Raw genomic sequence first — 8,974 nt, forward strand, 5'->3', positions numbered from 1 at the left:
CTGTATGACAGGCTGAATTTGGCTGGTGTGTAAAATGTGATATATGATGGGAGATGTTGTGAGTTCATTTTTCCCTTCACCATTGAGGTCTGATGAACTCCCTCCTCTAGTGAAGGAAGGTAGTGAGACTGATTACCAAACACCTGGGCAGCTAGATGATGACTGGGTGGCTGGAATTGAGGACTGGATATAAGGCTGCCGACGCCCTTCTTCCTGGCTGGTGATTTTCCTGCTGGATTCTTGGAGACCAGTCTGATTCCTGCATCTCAAAGCTAAGTTTTTCTGCTCTGCTTAGTACTCCAGTTTTGTTTTTGTTTTGCCTTGTTTTTTGGGAGTTCTGCCATCCCCGGCCGGGGGTGAGCTGAATTCCATTTTTGTCTCTGATCTGTTGATATTTTGCTCTGTCTTCAGAATATACCTGAGTGCTAATATAGTCTTTTGAAGCCTAGCGACTTCAGGGCCTGTTTTTCCTATCAGTCGGTTGGCTCATTTTGATAGGGTTTTTGCGGATGGCAGACAGCAGCTTTCCTATCCTGTCCTATGTAGTTAACTTGGGCCCCATCATTTGCTCAACCTATCTTTCTATCTGTGTTAGTGTTTTCATCTTGCTTCACAGTCATTATATGTTGGGGGCTGCCTATTGCTTTGGGGTCTGCTCTGGGGCAGTTTAGTTTTTCCCCTTTCTGTCTTTAGGCTATGTAGTTCTCCGGCTGTGATCGAGGGGTCTAGGGCACCGTAGGAACCCCCCACGGCTACTGCTAGTTGTCGTGGATAGGTTCAGGAGTCTGCAATCCAATAGCTGCCAACCTCTCTGGTTTTTCTGGACTTAGCTGGTATTTTGTTTTTTCCTCCTTCGGTGACTCATCATAACAGGGAGAAATGGAATGTCCTTACACACTTCTGGACACTGATGTATTGTGTCAGGCCAGTGTATATCACACCGCTGTATGACAGGCTGAATTTGGCTGGTGTGAAAAATGTGACATAGGACGGCAGAAATGGATTGTCCTTACACACTTCTGGACACTGATGTATTGTGTCAGGCCAGTGTATATCACACCGCTGTATGACAGGCTGAATTTGGCTGGTGTGTAAAATGTGATTTATGACGGGAGAAATGGAATGTCCTTACACACTTCTGGACACTGATGTATTGTGTGAGGCCCAATGTATATCACACCGCAGTATGACAGGCTGAATTTGGCTGGTCTGAAAAATGTGACATTGGACGGCAGAAATGGATTGTCCTTACACACTTCTGGACACTGATGTATTGTGTCAGGCCAGTGTATATCACACCGCTGTTTGACAGGCTGAATTTGGCTGGTGTGTAAAATGTGATATATGACGGGAGAAATGGAATGTCCTTACACACTTCTGGACACTGATGTATTGTGTGAGGCCCAATGTATATCACACCGCTGTATGACAGGCTGAATTTGGCTGGTGTGAAAAATGTGACATAGAACGGCAGAAATGGATTGTCCTTACACACTTCTGGACACTGATGTATTGTGTCAGGCCAGTGTATATCACACCGCTGTATGACAGGAGGAATTTGGCAGGTGTGAAAAATGTTATATAGGAGGGGAAAAAATGGAATGTCCTTACACACTTCTGGACACTGATGTATTGTGTCAGGCCAGTGTATATCACACCGCTGTATGACAGGCTGAATTTGGCTGGTGTGAAAAATGTTATATAGGACGGGAGAAATGGAATGTCCTTACACGCCTCTGGACACTGATGTATTGTGTCAGGCCCAGTGTATTTCACACCGCTGTATGACAGGATGAATTTGGCAGGTGTGAAAAATGTTATATAGGACAGGGCAGGATTGGAATCTCCCTAGAGTGTAGGTCTGTAAGAACGGAACAACTCCTCGACTTATCCTTACAGAGTCACACCCTTAGCTTCACTGTGGCCGTGATAACAGCCATTACACGGTACTGAGAGAGCAGCGTGCACGTACACCACTGTCCGGTGTATGTTAAATTGTCAAGCTTCATTTTTTTTAGCATATGGACTGACACACGCTGTCTCTCTATAGTTTTGAATGTAATCAAACAGCAAATAGACTAGACTGTTTGAAAAACAGACAAAACTATAAGGTGGAGGTCTGTAAGAACGGAACAACTCCTTGACTTATCCTTACAGAGTCACACCCTTAGCTTCACTGTGGCCGTGATAACAGCCATTACACGGTACTGAGAGAGCAACGTACACCGCTGTACGGTGTGAAAAAATGCACGCTCAGTATCTCACCAGGACAAAAAAAAAGGATTGCTTTTAAAAAAGCAGTTTGCAAAGCAGTGTGAAACCAGCAATGCAGCTATGAGGTAGCCTTATAAGGCAGCCTAACAACCAACAGAGCTGATCCACCAAAATATAGCCTCCCCTTGCACTGCACAGTGACTGGTGTGTTGTACAGGCAAAATCGCTAGCAGCAGCAGCTGATTTTTTTTCTTCTTCCCTGCCTAACGCTCTCCCTACAGAATCTGCAGCAGCAGCATCTCTCCCTATACTGAGATCAGCAGAAGTAAGATGGCGGTCAGCGTGCACGCCCTTTTTTACCCCCTGTGACGCCCCCCAAAGCAAGCCAATCACTTGCATGCCCTTCTCAAAGATGGTGGGGACCGCTGCCTATGTCATCACGTTGCCCACAGTGTCCGTTCTTCCTCATTGGCTGAAAAAGGGCGCTGAAGCATGTTTTGAAATGCGACTTTGGCGCTAAAGTTGACGACCTCGTGGCCGACCTCACGCTGAGGTCGGGTTTCGTTTCATGAAACCCGACTTTGGCGAAAGTCGGCGACTTTTGAATTTACCAATAATCACATAGATCAAAACAGATACCAAGAGGAATGAGGGCCCTGCTCGCAAGCTTACAGTCAATGAGGAAAAAAGGGGAGACACGATTTTACTATTGATTAGATTTTCCTGGGATGGCAGCCATTCACAGAGGGGACAGGTGAGCTGAAAAAGACTTTTCAATTTACTTAGAAAAACTATATACATTTTTGAAATCAGGACAAAAAGATGATTCAGAAAAGTACAAAGTCACCTGCAATAGATGATTACAAAAAATATTTTTGTAGACCTATGTTATTCTAATTTACTGAGATAATGACTCTTTGGATTTCATTGGCTGTAAGCCATAATCATCAACATTACCAGAAATAAACACGTGAAATAGATCACTCTGTTTGTAATGACCCTATATAATATAGGAGATTCACTTTTTATTTTGAAGAACTGAAATAAATTAACTTTTTAATGATATTGTAATTTTGTGAGAAGCACCTGTATATTAAAAAGAAAAAATATATTGCGTAAACATTAAAATATATCATTAAAAAAATGATTTAGCATTTTAATATTTGGATGGATGTGCTGAACAAATGCTTCTTTTCTCTACTATTTGATTACTGTGATTATCTATTACGAGGCCAATGCAATCAGATTTTTTATCTTTTGAATTAATATTCAGTACTTATAAAATTTTTATTGGATTCATTTTAAAGCTGTTGACCATTTGCTTCTTTGCAGCCACGTTTCCTAGATTTTTCTTCTTTGACATTTCTTATGGTGACCCTTATACTCCTGGATAGTGTTGAGCATTCCGATACTGCAAATATCGGGTATCGGTCGATATTCGTGGTATCGGAATTCCGATACTGAGTTCCGATACTTTTAGCATATCGAATACCGGAATCGGAAGTTCCCATAATGTTATGAGCCAGTTTGATTTTATTCAGCCAGTCAGGAATCCTAAGAAGTGTGGGCACATCCTGTTAGGCATGTAGGCATGTTAACTAATGGCATGGCTGTGATTGGCTGCTGAAATGATGTTATGATGCACTATAAAAGCCACCGCCGCCGCCATTTTGGGTTCACACTGCTGTGAATTCAGTTAGGGACAGGACGCTGCTGTTCTGACTCTGAGGGACAGTTTGAGCTAGCGATTTGCTTTATTGTGCTTTACCCAGGCTACTTAAGCAACCACTGGGTGAAGCTTTCTTTTGACTTGCAGCGCTGTTCAGAGCTGTCTGCAAGGTCTGTGTGTGTGAGTGCAGCTCATGCTATAGTGTGTTCTGAAGCCACCTCTGGTTGTAGTCCGCTCAGCGTGCGTCACTGCCTTATACATAGTCCTTTTTTTGTTTTATTGCTGCTCATTTTTCCTGAATTTCTCCTATTAGTGTGCTTCCATCCGTATCCAGCTAGATTGTTTGCAAACACTATATAGGAGTAGATAGAGGAGCCATTCTGCTGGCTTGTGTCCTGCAGCCACAGCAAGATTAGTATTAACCTATTTTTTGGAGCCTCATCTATGCATTGTAGGTTACCTTCAAGCAGCATTCTAAAATGTGAAGACTAGGGAGTTTGCAGTGATGCACAACTGCTTTGTCTCTCTGAATCTGAAGAGGCGGGTGGGACAGTGCCTATGGTCAGCACACCTCAGTACGCATCTGATGATGAGACTCAGGTGCCTCTTTCTGGTGCGTACTGTGCTGGCGAGACTACCCAGGAGAAGCAAGTGTTTGAAGAGGGTAGTGTAGATGATGATGTCCTTGACACATCATGGCGTGAGGAACAGGAAGGTGGTGGGAGCAGCTCTGAGGAAGAGATTCCCCGAACAGCCAAAACAGGAGGGAGATGGAGGGGGCAGACTTGGTTTTCTGTGGCCTCCACTTCGGCACCCGTTAGGAGCATTCCTCTTCCAAAACCCAAAACGGGCGATCCCAGGACTTGCAGTGCGTGGTCCTTTTTTGACACAGTTGCAGATGACATTTGCTTTCTCAAGCTGTGTCATCAGAGAGTCAAAAGAGGGAAAAATGTCAGCAACCTCAATACCACTAATATTTGGAAACATGTGCGGACCATGCACGTGATGGAGTTACAAAGACACACTGAAGACGTAGGCCAACCTACAGCACCACCTACCACCTCTTCAGCTCGTGATGTAGCCTCTTCCTCCAGCTCACACACAGCTGGTTCGGCTTCCTCACAGGATTGCCATGGAAGAACCTCTGGCACTATTGCACAGAGACCCAGTGTAATTCCACCCACAGCACCAAGTTCCCTGTCATCCTCACTCTCCCAGGCCACTCTACAGCCAACGGTAGCACAGGCATGGGAGAAAAGGCGGCTATACTCAGCAAACCATCCCCGAGCACAGGCTCTGAATGCTGGCATTGCAAAACTACTGTCCCTTGAAATGCTCTCATTCAGGCTGGTGGAGACTGACACCTTCCGTAACTTCATGGCATTGGCAGTCCAACAATACAACGTGGCCAGCCGCTTTTATTTCAGCAGGAAAGCCGTCCCTGCCCTGCAAAAGCATGTGGAGGGAAAAATTAAACATGCGCTACTAAACGCCGTCTGTTATGATCGAGTCACCGTAGGAGGCAAAAAGAGAAATGCTAGCTAAGTCCTGAAAACCAGAGAAGTTGGCAACTATCAGATTGCAGACCCCTGAACCTATCAACACAACTAGCAGTAGCCGTGGGGGGTTCCTACGATGACCTAGACCCCTCGATCACAGCCGAAGAGATACATAGACCTAAAGAAGGAAAGGGGAAATCTAACTGCCCCAGAGCAGACCCCAAAGCAATAGGCAGCCCCCCACATATAATGACGGTGAAGCAAGATGAAAACACTTACACAGACAGAAAGACAGGCTGAGCAAAGACGGGGCCCAAAAACTACCTAGATAGGAACGGATAGGAAGGCTGCTGTCTGCAATCTGCCAAAACCCTATCAGAGACAAAAGCCAACAAGCTGATATAAAAATGGCCCTGAAGCAACTAAGCTTCAAAAACTAAATCAGCACTCAGGTACATTCAGAAGACAGAGCTCACGGAACACTAAACACTCCAGCAGGGAGTGGCAGAATCCAAAAAGCAAGAAAAACAAAAACAAATCTTAGATGCAAAGGCAAAACAGAAAACTTAGCTTTAGGAGAGCAGGAATCAGACTGGAGTCCAAGAGTCCACAGAGAAATCACCCGCAGGGCAGAAAGGGCGTAGGCTGCCTTAAATCCAGTCAGTGACTCCACTCAGCCAATCGTCCTCATCAGTCCCAGGTGTCTGATAATCAGGCTCACTACCTTCCTTCACTAGAATAGGGAGTTCACCAGGCCTCAGTGACGGAGGGGAAAATGAACTCACAACAGTACCCCCCCCTTGAGGAGGGGTCACCGAACCCTAAACAACGCTACCAGGGCGATCAGGGTGAGCCCGATGAAAGGCATGCACCAATCTTTTGGCATGAATATCAGAGGCAGAGACCCAGGAATTATCCTCCTGACCATAACCCTTCCACTTAACCAAATACTGGAGTCTCCGTCTAGCCAGATGGGAATCCAGAATTTTCTCTACCTCATATTCCAAGTTACCTTCAACCAATACAGGGTCCGGAGGTGCCACCTCAGGCACAACTGGCTCAACAAACCTCTTCAACAAGGACTTATGGAACACATTATGGATCTTAAATGTGACAGGAAGAGCCAAACGAAAAGAGACCGGATTAATAATCTCCAAAATCTTGTAAGGTCCAATAAATCTAGGCTTAAACTTAGGAGAAGCCACCTTCATAGCAATATTTTTTGATGATAACCACACCATATCACCAATCTTAAACTGGGGACCAATGGTCCTATGTCGATTGGAAAACCGCTGGGCCTTTTCCTGGGAGAGAGATAACTTATCCACCACTTGGTCCCTGATCTGGTGCATTCTCTCCACCACAGTGTCAACACCTGGGCAGGCAGAAGGCTCCACCTGCCCTGAAGAAAATCGAGGGTGAAAACCAAAGTTACAAAAAAAAGGTGACATCAAAGTGGCAGAACTAGCTCTATTACTTAAAGCAAATTCGGTAAAGGGCAAAAATGAAACCCAATCATCCTGATCAGCGGAAATAAAACATCTCAAATACGACTCCAAGGTCTGGTTTGTTCTCTCTGTCTGCCCATTTGTCTGAGGGTGAAAAGCAGAGGAGAAGGACAACTGAATTCCCAACTTGGAACAGAACGTCCTCCAAAATTTAGACACAAATTGAACTCCTCTGTCAGATACAATGTTCTCAGGAATCCCGTGCAAGCGAATCACCTGTTGCAAAAACAGGGGCACCAACTCAGAGGAAGATGGCAACTTAGGGAGTGGTACAAGATGAACCATCTTAGAGAACCTATCACAAATCACCCAAATAACAGTCATTCTCTGAGAGACCGGCATATCAGAGATGAAATCCATTGAAATATGGGTCCATGGCCTCCTGGGGACCGGCAAAGGCATCAACAACCCACTAGAGCGAGAACAAGATTTAGACCGGGAGCAAGTCCCACAGGACTGCACAAAATTCCTGACATCATGAGACAAGGTGGGCCACCAAAAAGAGCGACTCACCAGATCTCTAGTACCAAAAATACCTGGATGACCAGCCAATGCAGAGCAATGAACTTCAGACATCACTCTCTTCTTCCACTGGTCAGGAACATACAACTTTCCACTGGGGCAAAGCTCAGGCTTGTCCTCCTGGAACTCTTGCAGAGCAAGTCTCAAATCGGGCGAGATGGCAGAAAGAACTACCCCTTCGCCTAAGATGGTGGCAGGCTTGGTCACCACAGGAGAATCAGCAAAGAAACTCCTAGAGAGGGCGTCTGCCTTGACATTCTTAGTTCCAGGAAGGAAAGAGACCACAAAATCAAAACGTGTAAAAAACAAGGCCCACCTAGCCTGTCTAGGGTTCAAGCGTTTAGCCGACTCTAGGTAAATCAAATTTTTGTGGTCAGTGAGGACCACAACTTGATGTTTGGCTCCCTCCAACCAATGTCTCCACTCCTCAAATGCCCATTTCATGGCCAACAGTTCCCGATTCCCCACATCATAGTTACGTTCAGATGAAAAGAAAAGAAAGCACAGGGATTCATTTTAGATGTTACCGGAACCTTTTGGGACAACACCACTCCTGCACCAATCTCAGAAGCATCCACCTCTACCTGGAACGGGAGTGAGACATCAGGTTGCCGCAGAACCGGGGCGGAGGTAAATCTACGCTTCAGCTCCTGAAAGGAAGCAACCGCCTCCGGAGACCAATTCAACACATCCGCACCCTTCCTGGTCAGGTCAGTCAATGGTTTGGCAATACTAGAAAATTTTGCTATAAATTTCCGATAAAAATTAGCAAAACCCAAAAACTTCTGGAGGGCCTTCAAAGAAGTGGGCTGAACCCAATCATAAATGGCCTGTACCTTGGCCGGGTCCATTTCAATAGTTGACGGAGACAAAATAAATCCCAAAAAAGAAATTCTCTGTACTCCAAAAAGGCATTTTGATCCTTTGACATACAGAGAATTCTCTCTCAAGATCCGGAACACAGTCCGAACATGTTCCACATGAGAATCCCAATCCTTGGAGAAGATCAAAATATCATCCAGATAAATAATCAATAATTTATCGACAAAGTCTCGGAAAATATCGTTCATGAAGCACTGGAAGACAGAAGGGGCATTAGTGAGCCCAAAAGGCATCACCAGGTACTCAAAATGTCCCTCCGGAGTATTAAACGCTGTCTTCCATTCATCCCCCTGCTTTATGCGGATAAGATTATACGCCTCCCTGAGGTCAAGCTTGGTAAACCAGCAAGCACCTCTGACTCTAGAGAATAGATCCGAAATCAGGGGTAACGGATACTGATATTTAATAGTAATTTTATTGAGGGCACGATAATCAATATAAGGCCTTAAAGAACCATCCTTCTTGGCCACAAAAAAAAAACCGGCACCTCAGGGTGAAGAGGATGGTCTAATATGACCCTTCTTCAATGCCTCCTTAATATAGGACCGCATAGCCTCGTGCTTGGGTAAAGATAAATTGAAGAGCCGACCCTTAGGAAATTTACACCCCGGGTTTAGTTCAATTGCACAGTCATAACTCCTATGAGGAGGCAAGGACGCAGACTCATTCTCACTAAATAC

The sequence above is a fragment of the Dendrobates tinctorius genome, unplaced genomic scaffold, assembly GCF_039654945.1.
Source record: "Dendrobates tinctorius isolate UK_male_01 unplaced genomic scaffold, ASM3965494v1 ptg000095l, whole genome shotgun sequence".
Lineage (NCBI taxonomy): Eukaryota > Metazoa > Chordata > Amphibia > Anura > Dendrobatidae > Dendrobates > Dendrobates tinctorius.